We start from the raw sequence: 10408 nt of genomic DNA, 5'->3' as shown, positions 1-10408 counted from the left end.
GGAATGGTGATTTAGAAGGGCCCATGTATGGTTATTTTCGAGCTTGATTGTTATGGAGTCCCCTTCATATGTTTATATGCCATTAACTAAGTCATATAGCTAAAGATTGCTCATTTCCTTTCAATAAAAAAGTAGGGTAAAAAATCACCTATTTCCAACATTTTAAAGGGTACTTCACCCACAAATAGCATTTCTCCTATGGAGGTTGGTATTGAAATTTTTTACTTGAATAGCGCAATGATAAAAGCTTTACAAAGTCTCTGTAGGGTCTAGAACCTAAAGATATTATTGAAGAATTTGAAGGTAAAGGTATGTGTTTGGAAGAATTAGCTCCTTTACTTGTTTCTATGATTGGATATAAAGGAATGACAGTGAATATGTAGGCATATCCTTAGAAACCCTTATTAGATGGTATTGATGATGATTCTCTGTGTAAGGAGACTCACAATGCAGTGAACCTTCAAATTATGTCCTTAAGTTTCCTCCATAGTTTTTTCATAGGAGTCTCTCCTTCAGAGTTCCCTAAGGGGTAAATGGAGTCCCTAGTTCATTTCCAGGGCATATTGACCCTGCTAACCAAAATGAATCACATGAATATGAGCAAAGATATAACCTGGAACACATAAAACCTTCTCTTTATTAGAGTAAGGGAGAGTTAAGGATGTCTTAGCTAGTAGCTAGTGAAAGGTGGGAAACAATATTTAATATCTCTGGCTCAAGAGAAAGTAGCATTGGAAGTATGATCTACTGAAAAAAGCCCAATAATGAGGTTAAATAGAGCAATGACCCTATCAAAATTTAATATTTAAATTTATTAATAAACATATAATATTTCAGTAATTGAAATAAACTTTTTCTTTATGCTATATATATATATATATATATATATATATATATATATATATATTAAGTTTAGAAGATGCATAAATAATTCTCACTTCTCCACTTTGAATCAATCTTGAGTGGAAGTCAAAGCTAAGTCACATATAGGATTTGTAAGAAGGAAATGGGTGAAGGCCAAAAATATAGTGCAAATTGATGCTGGGTGAAAAGTTGCACAATCACCAATGGTATTGAAATTTGTGTATGGTATCTTTATGTCGATCATTTGTTTTTTCTTAGCTGAAATTTATTTGGATTAATAAATTTTGACAATATTTAATGATGTAAATAAAATAATTTAATTATTTGAACTTTCTTATGGGGATTTCATGTGTGATCGTGTCTTATGATTGATTATGATTTACAACAATAATGTATATTATTTAAATTAAATATTAAATATTAGTTCAATATATGTATTATAACAATAGTTTAATGAGAGCATCACGTCACTAATGAAAATTAATTTCTATGGGTCCATAGTTCCTAGATCCATGCCTCTGATACCAAGTGCGGGGACACTCCCTCTGATGACATTTTCTTTTTACTAATGAGAGTAGAAATTAGGTTACTAGGTATAGGGAGAAATTACCATTTAAGTTACAATACTATAATAATAAGTAAATAAACATTCTAATCAGCTAGTGATTTGTTAGCCACTGCCATTATAAAATTTCATCAATATTGAAAACACATAAATTTTAGGTACATACATCAATAGTCGTATTCTGAAATTCAATCATCATGACATTCACATTGAATTCTGGTCATTATAAATACATCATTAATAATATCACACAAATTATTAATACACAATGTATCGTTCACCAAGTAGTGGAGTTTCGGTTCTCAGATGAGTTGATGTTTGTGCTCCCTTGTCGTCATGCACGTGCATGTATGAATGTTGATGTGGTATGACCAAATGTTAATGACTCATTAGTTTACTTCCTAGCCTAATCCTTGGGTACATTTCTTCCTCGTGGACCCCTCAGATGCAATGGGGCTATAAGATAGTTGAGAAGTTATAGCGAGGGGAGGAAAGAAATATTTTCTCAAGAGTCCCCCTCTCAAAAGAGATCCTCCACTATACCAAACTAATTATAATCATAATTGCTATCAGCATATATATAAATTGTCAAAGGAGGTTTAATAATAGAAGAGATGGGATTGATAAAATGATACAATGCTTGGAATATACAACATGTATTGGAAATGGAGAAAGTCCCATTGATAATCTAAGAAACTCATTCTTAGATATGATTTCATTCTAATTTAGTAACACGTGGAATGAAAGAGGGACAAAAAAATTGGAAATGCAGCAACAGGTTAGTTAACATGACAAGAGAGATGTGTGCATACCTAAAGCAAGGATTTGCATTAATTTGTTGAGTTTTTGACCAACAATAAATGATGTCAAATTCTTCATTCCTTGCATTGGCATCAATGTTTTTTTCCACTTCTGGTATGTTGCTTTGAATGTGGTAAGCAGGACCAAAATGGGATTTGAAGTAACTACTAACATACTAGGGTATAACACACCAAAAAGAATAAAAAAATATAAAAAGCTATAAAATTTTAAAAGCAGAGATAGAGTAGAGGAGAGAAGATTTAAAATTTAAAAATGTTGAACTAAATATTTAACAGAGATAATATGAAATTAAAAGTAGCTCAAAATTCAATACTGAGAAAAATATCCATTAAGGAGCCCATTGACATCTAACAAAGTATCAAATCAAATTTTGGATTGAGTTTGAAAGGTTTCTTCACCATTTTTGGTGCACGCTGTGTTATATAAGCCAAACCTGGTATCATTTTATTGACCACAACTCCTTCATTATTAATCCCCCTCTCTCATTTTGTGTGTAACTGCAAAATTAAATGTCTCTCGCTTTCTCCCTTCTCCTTCCACGTACATGTCCTACCTCCATGGATTGAGCTCGGGGTTGATTTAGGAGTAAAAATAACATATGTTGAATGCATCTCCACATGGAGTTTATTGCTAGCAATATTCTTAGTGTAGCTATTCATCTCTTTCATTACATTCTTTTCAAGCATAGAATGCTTTGCTAGGGTTTTCTATATTTATTTTAGTGTACAATGCCTTACCTAGGTTTATTATATTTAGTTCAATATACAACACTTTACTAGGGCTTTTTTAGTTTAGTGTCTTTCTCACGTTTTCTAAAGTTTATTGTTAAATGTCTCCATGGTACTGCTAATCGCCTCCCTTCCTACAATTTCCTACTCACATGGAGATCTCTATGTCCATTCTCTATTCATAGTTCTTGCAATATGTATATTTAGAGTCTGTGTATGGCTTAATGTTTAGCCTTTTATGTTTCCTAATTTCATGTTGTTGCTACAAACCATCATTTATGTGGATAATTCTTGCAATAAGCTATGTTCATTTCAATGTTTTGTATACATTTAACATTTCATGATTTGTTTGATAAGTCTCACACTTTTTTATTAATTTGGTTTGAGTAGTGGCTAGTCATTGACTAGGCCCAATTTCAAATAAGTAATCTTTTAAAATATGAGGAGATGCATCTATTTGACATAAATTTTGTTGAATTTATCATTATTTTATTTATTTTTTATTAAATTGTACGTATGTTGTTTTGGTTACATTATTTATTTTTGCATAGACTATCAACTTTGTTTCTGAATGTTTATTTTCAAATAAGTATTGTTTATTATGATTTTTTTTTCATTGTTTCCTGTTATTTTTGGAATATGTTTTTCTTTTTTACAACTATAATTTAACCATTATTCTAATTTAATTGTAGTTTTCTTTATAAATTACACTAGCCTACATTCATTTTAAGTTTGAATCTACAAAGCCTTTAAATTCATCTTAACATTGGATCTACTGAGAGGGATCAAATCAGTTGAGCTACAAACCTATTTTAGAGTGAAAAGTGATTTGATCCCTCTCGTCCCTTGGTAGATCCAAAATTAAGATGTGTCTAAGCTGGATTAATTATTAGTTTTTATTAAAGATATTATGATAAAGGAATTTCATAAATTTTTCTTTAAAATATGTATATTTTATATGTAAAGATGGTTTAAATAATTTTTATTTATTTAGAATGTGAAATATATTCTCATATATAGTTGTGTAGTATTGAATTTAAAGTGGTAATTTAAAATTTTAAAGCATTTTTTTGAGTGTATTCTTCAACTAATTTTACTTGTATCAAAATTATCACAATTAAATTAATGTCTAAACACATAAAATTAAATAAAAAATTTCTAAGTATCATTGTAAGAGAATTGATACTAAGCATATTAATTTTTAAACTCTAAAAATTAGGGGAATTAATTCCTAAACACACAAAATTAAACTGTGTGATGATTTCTCCATGAATTATAATATCTTAAACAATATTATAAGAGAACAAGTCAAAGTTTAATTTAAGAAAGTGAACATATTACCCATTGTGGAAAGTTATCACAAATGTAAGTATCATTATGAGAGAATCGATAAGTAGGATATTAATTTCTAAAATTTGAGAATCTAGTTCTTTTGAAAAATTCTTATTTGGAAAAACTCTACAACCAATGAAGATGCTTATTTGGAGAAGCTCCACAATAGATGAAGGTGGAGATAAAGGGAAATGGTGGAAATAGTTTATGGGTTGATGAGACCCTCATTATTAAGAGCTTCTTGCAAATAATCTTCCAAGGGTTATGGTGGAAAATTGAGGTAGCATGATGGAAGTAAATTAAAATCGTCAATTCCAAAGGCCTCTTGGTTTTTTGTGCCTAGATTGGTAAATAAGGCTAGCCTCTTGGTTTTTTGTCCCTAGATTGGTAAATAATGCTCAAATCCCAAGCAAAATCTTTTTGGTAAGAAAAAAAAAATCTTATTGGAATTTTCTGCCTTTAAATAGGCTAATACTATGGGAAAACCCATGGTTAAGAATATTATGGAAAAGCGATAAAAAGCCAGCTGAAAGTTGTGAAAACCTAAAAGAGTAAATTGACTATTTGATTTCAATTTTTTTCTAGTTATTAACTTTAATTGTACTTTTTCTCAATAATTCTTGGATAATTCTTGCAATAGGTTATGCTAATCTCCATGCAAAATATATGGTTTAGGATTATTGTAGTTGTTTAACATTCAATGATTCGCGAGATAGATCTCACACTTTCTTTAGAGATCCTGATGTTTCAAAATAAATAATGTTTTAAAATAAGAGGCGATTTATCTATTTGACATAACTTTTGTTACATTCCTTATTTGCTTAATTTATTTTTTAATGTGCTTAAATTGTTTTGGTTAGATTACTTGTTTTTGTATAGATTCTCAATTTTGTTTACGAATCTTGATTTATATATATATATATATATATATATATATATATATATATAGTTTTTCAATGTTAATAATTATTTTACTCTATTATAAAAAAATTAAAGGTTCTTTAGTTTGTTTTTGGAATGTGGTTTTTTCTATTTTTGAATTATAATATACTGTTATTCTAATTTAATATCTACATATTCTGTAAGTGTTTTATTATCAATTTAAATAAATTGATTTTAATTCACAATGATTTAAATATCCATATATATATATATATATATATATATATATATATATAGAGAGAGAGAGAGAGAGAGAGAGAGAGAGAGAGAGAGAGAGAGAGGAATTGTAGTTTTTAATAAATGTCTATATTTATATTGTTTCTCTTGTATGTGTGTTTGCTTTATTGGTTCATTTTTTTTAACATGTAAGGGGAGTGGCTAAGGAGAGATAAGGAGAGAGGGTAGAGAGTGGGAAGGAGACGATAGAGGGAGTGAGGGTCTAGAGAGACATATAAAGGAGGGAAGGATAGAGAGAGATATATAGGGAGATAATGGGAGGGAATGGGGATGGAGAGAGAGGGAGATGGAAGAATGGTTGGTGGGAGAGACGGAGGAGGAGGGAGAGACATAGAAATAGGGGCAGAGAGAAAAAAAGGAAGGGAGGGAGAGGGTGTGGATGGAGAGAGAGGTGGAGGAGGGATGGAGAGAGATAGTAGATGGAGGGAGGAGAAAGGATGGGGGGGAGAGAGATAGAGAGAGTGGGAAAAGAGGGAGGGAGGGGCAGAGAGAGTGATAGAATAAGGGAGAGGGAAGAAGAGAGAGAGAGAGGAAGAGATGGTAGGAAATAGAGAGAGAGTAGAGGGAGGAAGGAGGAAGGGTAGGAGGGAGAGAGATGGGGAGAGAGTAATGGGAGGAAGGAGGAAGGGTAGGAGGGAGAGAGATAGAAAGAGAGTAGTGGGAGGAAGGAGGAATGGTAGGAGGGAGAGAGATAGAGAGAGTGTGGAAAAGAGGGAGGGAGGGGGAGAGAGAGTGAAAGAAAGAGGGAGAGGGAGGGAGAGCAGAAGAGAGGGTGGAAAAGGGAATGAGGAAGGGAGAGAAAGGGAGGGATGGAAGGAGGGAGAGAGAGAGAGATAGGGAGAGGGAAAGTGTAAGGTGGAGAAAGGTCGGGAGGATGGGAGAGAGTGAGAGGGGAAGAGAGAGGGAGGGTGAGAGTGAGAAGGGAAGAGAGAAAGTGAGCATAAGTTTGGGAGGAGAGATATAGAGAGTAGGAGGGAAAGAGGTTTAATGATGGGGAGAGGGAGCTAAAGGTGGGGGAGAGAGAGTGCATGTGAGAGAGAGAGGGTAAGGGGGGATGAGAGTTAGAGAGAGAGGGATGGAGAGGGGTGAGAGTTAGAGGGGAGAGAGAGCAAACATGAGAGGGAGAGAGAGAAAGAGAGATAGGGAGGGAGATAGGGAGGGAAGGATGGAAACAACAATGGAGAGAGAGAGGGTTAGCGAGAGAGAGAGGAGGGGGTAGAAAGAGAGTGGTGAAATAAGGAGGGTTTGAGGGATAGAATTGGGGGGAGGGAGAGAATGGGGGAGGAGAGAGTGGGAGCATGATAGTGGAGAGAAAGAAAGGGAGCATGAGAGAGAGAGGGAGGGGAGAGAGAGATGAGGGAAGAGCATGATAGTGTGTGAGAGAAACATGGACATGGAGAATGGGGAGAGAGGGAGGGGGAGAGAGAGAGGATGTGATGGAAAAATAGCGAGGGCATGAGAGAGAGGGAGAGAGAGATATGGGGAGAATTGGGACGATTTGAGAGATAGGACATGGGAGATAGAGAGAGAGAGAGAATAAGAAGGGGAGACTGAGAGAAAGGGTCTGGAGAGAAAGATATGGAGACCATGTAGAAGAGAGGGGGGAGACAGGGATCGAAGGATTGAGAGAAAAGGATAGGGTGATGGAGGGAGGAGAGAGAGGTAGAGGTGGGTGGATAAAGAGAGAAGGAGAGAGAGCACATGTGGAGATCAATTAAGGGGAAGGATCACGAGATAGAGATGAGTTGGGAGAGAAGGTGAGAGAGAGATCATGCAAAAGAGAGAGAGAGAGATGGATGGTAAAATCATATTTGCAACAATCCATAATAAGAATCAAAACAATTACTTCATATTCATCTCATGTTGCTAAAAGTAAAAAACAATAAAAATTAAACAAATTATCATTATTTTAAATATTATTATTATTTATAAAAATAATTAATATATAAGTTAAACATACATACATTTAAAAAAACATGGAATAAGATTCTTAATCATGGAGATTTACCTCCACTTTACATTGGAAAATGCTAATCTATAAATAGGCTTTGTTGCAATCCCATTGGACAATACCATGCCTTATCAATACCACATGTCCCAAAAGTCACAACTCATTTAACATAATTTTTTATTTAATTAATCAATTTAATTAGAATGGTTGAAAGAGCATAACTACATTTGAGATAAATCTCAACCATTGATTTGTGGATACTAATACCAATATTATAGAATATTCCATGGAAGTTAAGTCCCTACTATTGAGCTTACTAAAAAAATAAAAATAATACATGATATTTAAATGATGGGTAAAAATTAAAATGAAAAACCATGTAAAGGACACTTTTAAAAGGAAAACCATGATGAAGAATTTACTTGACAGCTGGGAGTGCCCATCAAATTTACACCATAGTAATTGATGCATTCAAAAACATATTTTAAATAACAAAAACTTACCAAAAATTATTTCCTCAAATTCAAACTAGAAAGTCCGAAACATAAAATAATTAAACAATCCTGAAAAAATTCAAAAATAGAATAAAATACATTAATAAAATATAATATATAGATGAAAATATATTAATAAAATATAATATATAGATAAAAATATATTAATAAAATATATGAATCAAAGTATATTATGTTGGCATTATGATGCATGTGTTGTACTTGATGGCAACACGCTCATAGAAGAACATCTCACTTAGTTATAACTAGATGAATCGTCAGAAGAGATATTAGATGTGACTGAATGCATGGGATGCAGGATAGCTCAAAGGAATCCGATGACAGTTCTAAGTGTTACAAGTTAGCTTTGCCATCAAGTCCAAAGGGGGAGATTGTTGGCATTATGAGATAAGTGTTGTCCTTGATGGCAAATTAGACAGATGACAGATCATAGTGCAGCAGGTCAACAACAACGATTTGATGATCAGACTACAAGAATCAAGAGAAAATATATATACGCAGGTTCATCATGATCGAGCTACGTATACACACGGGTTAGACTTTACAAAAGTGCGTATGTGTATACACGCACTTTCATGCAAGGAAAATCGCGTATATGTTGGAGAACTTACTTTTGGTCTGTGGTAGTTAGTCCTTGGTATTTGAACCTATGGTTTTGGACCAAAGTATCTCATCAGATATGTTGATCCCAAGTATTGGGTCCATGGAATTGGTTTGTTATGGTTTTGGACCATGGTATTGAGCAAGGCCTAAGACTATAAAAGGAGAAGAAGATCATTAGGCAAGGGTATTCAAAAAAGTCTTGAATATCTGATGAAGTATGAGACCCAATATGCAAGTTATGGGTTGATGATGCATTGCTTGATCTGAGCTAAGGAGGGATCTCACTGGTTGATGGAGAACAAGATCTAAGGATAGATCGGGATCAAATGGTTTGAAATGAAATATCTCTATATGATTTATTATGTTTATTCTAGATCTGTATACTGACGCATGTGATGATCTGAACTGGGTATAACTTAAGTTTGAAATTGCTGCAAGTCATGATTGAATATTTATAGATATGTACGTGGGTTGGATTTGGTGTAAGCGCGTATGTACGCGGGTTTGGTTCATTGTAGTACTGTATACCATTTGAGCTATGATGTTTGAAGTCACAGTTGGTTCTGGTTCTGATGACAGTTTAAAGGTGTCAGTATTCTGCCTATCCTATTTGGTTGATTGTGTCTAGCTTCAGTATTGATGGATGAGAACTAATATTGGATCAGGATCATAATGACTCATATTTTCTGATGGACTAGATCTGGGTACTAACAGAAATACTATCCTTGTATATGTAATAATCTGGATATGTCTGAAGACAGGAAGTGCATCAGGTTCTAAGTAAGCAATTGATGACATATACGCTGGTTCACCTTGGTGAAGTTTTGTATACACGCTAGTTCAGCACTTCCAAGTAGTGTATGCACTCTAATGCATGATTTTGATGATACAATTGGTTCTGAATATTGTTGCAGAGTTCAGTGTTTTGCTCTGTGTTCTGGTGACTGTGTCGTTGACAGGGTTTAGTGTTTCAGTGATTCAGAAATTGATGATGCTAGTATTGATTGTTTTGTGCTTCAATGATATTTATGGGTCCAGTACGAAAATTTGATGAAACGTGGCCTTCAGATTATAGTGTTGTGCTTCAGGAGTATCCAATCTGAAAATGTATGAAATGTGGTCCCTGGAGGGTGAAAGGAGATTGTAGGCCCGTGCCTACATACTAGCACATTAGCTAGTACAAGAGCAAAGGGGGTGGCAGCTCCCCTCTAGTAGCAGCTAGAGAACAAGTGAAGATTAGAGCATTTAGTAGGCAGCCACCTACGTACTAGTAAATGGATCAGCTAGTACAAGAGCTAAGGGGGTTGTAGCTCCCATCCAGAAGAGTCTGAAAATGAGAGAAGGTTGTAGCCCTCTGCAGGTTGTAGCCTGCGTATTGGTATAAGACTGCACCAATACAAAAGATTGTAAAATGAAGTTTCTTATTGAGGGAAGATAGAGAGGACTTGCAGTAGGTCGTTTTCACCCACATTGGGTTTCCACCTTATATCATGGTGTTCATGTGCACTTCTTGTGTGTGATGATCTATTATGTTTTACTGCACCTGCTCACTGTTCATATGGTTAATGAAGTTCGTTTTGATGCACTAACTAAAGATCAACATTTAATGGATTAACTGAATCATAAGTATTCTAGATATACACTAGTTGCATTAGACATAGTTGCGTATACACGCAGGTTCCATTAACTGAAGTAGCATATATGTATCTATGTATGGAAATGAAAAAGTTTGTTTGATTTGATAATATTGATTCACCCCCCCCCTCTTAGTATTATTTACAACAATTGGAATCGGAGCAGGTCCTTTGGTAGAAGCTTGATCGTTTGAAGGAGATCTGTGGAACAATGG

Source organism: Pinus tabuliformis, chromosome 9, assembly GCF_031772625.1.
Source record: "Pinus tabuliformis cultivar Carrire ecotype Pingquan chromosome 9, CPIR1, whole genome shotgun sequence".
Lineage (NCBI taxonomy): Eukaryota > Viridiplantae > Streptophyta > Pinopsida > Pinales > Pinaceae > Pinus > Pinus tabuliformis.
This window is presented reverse-complemented; position numbering follows the sequence as displayed.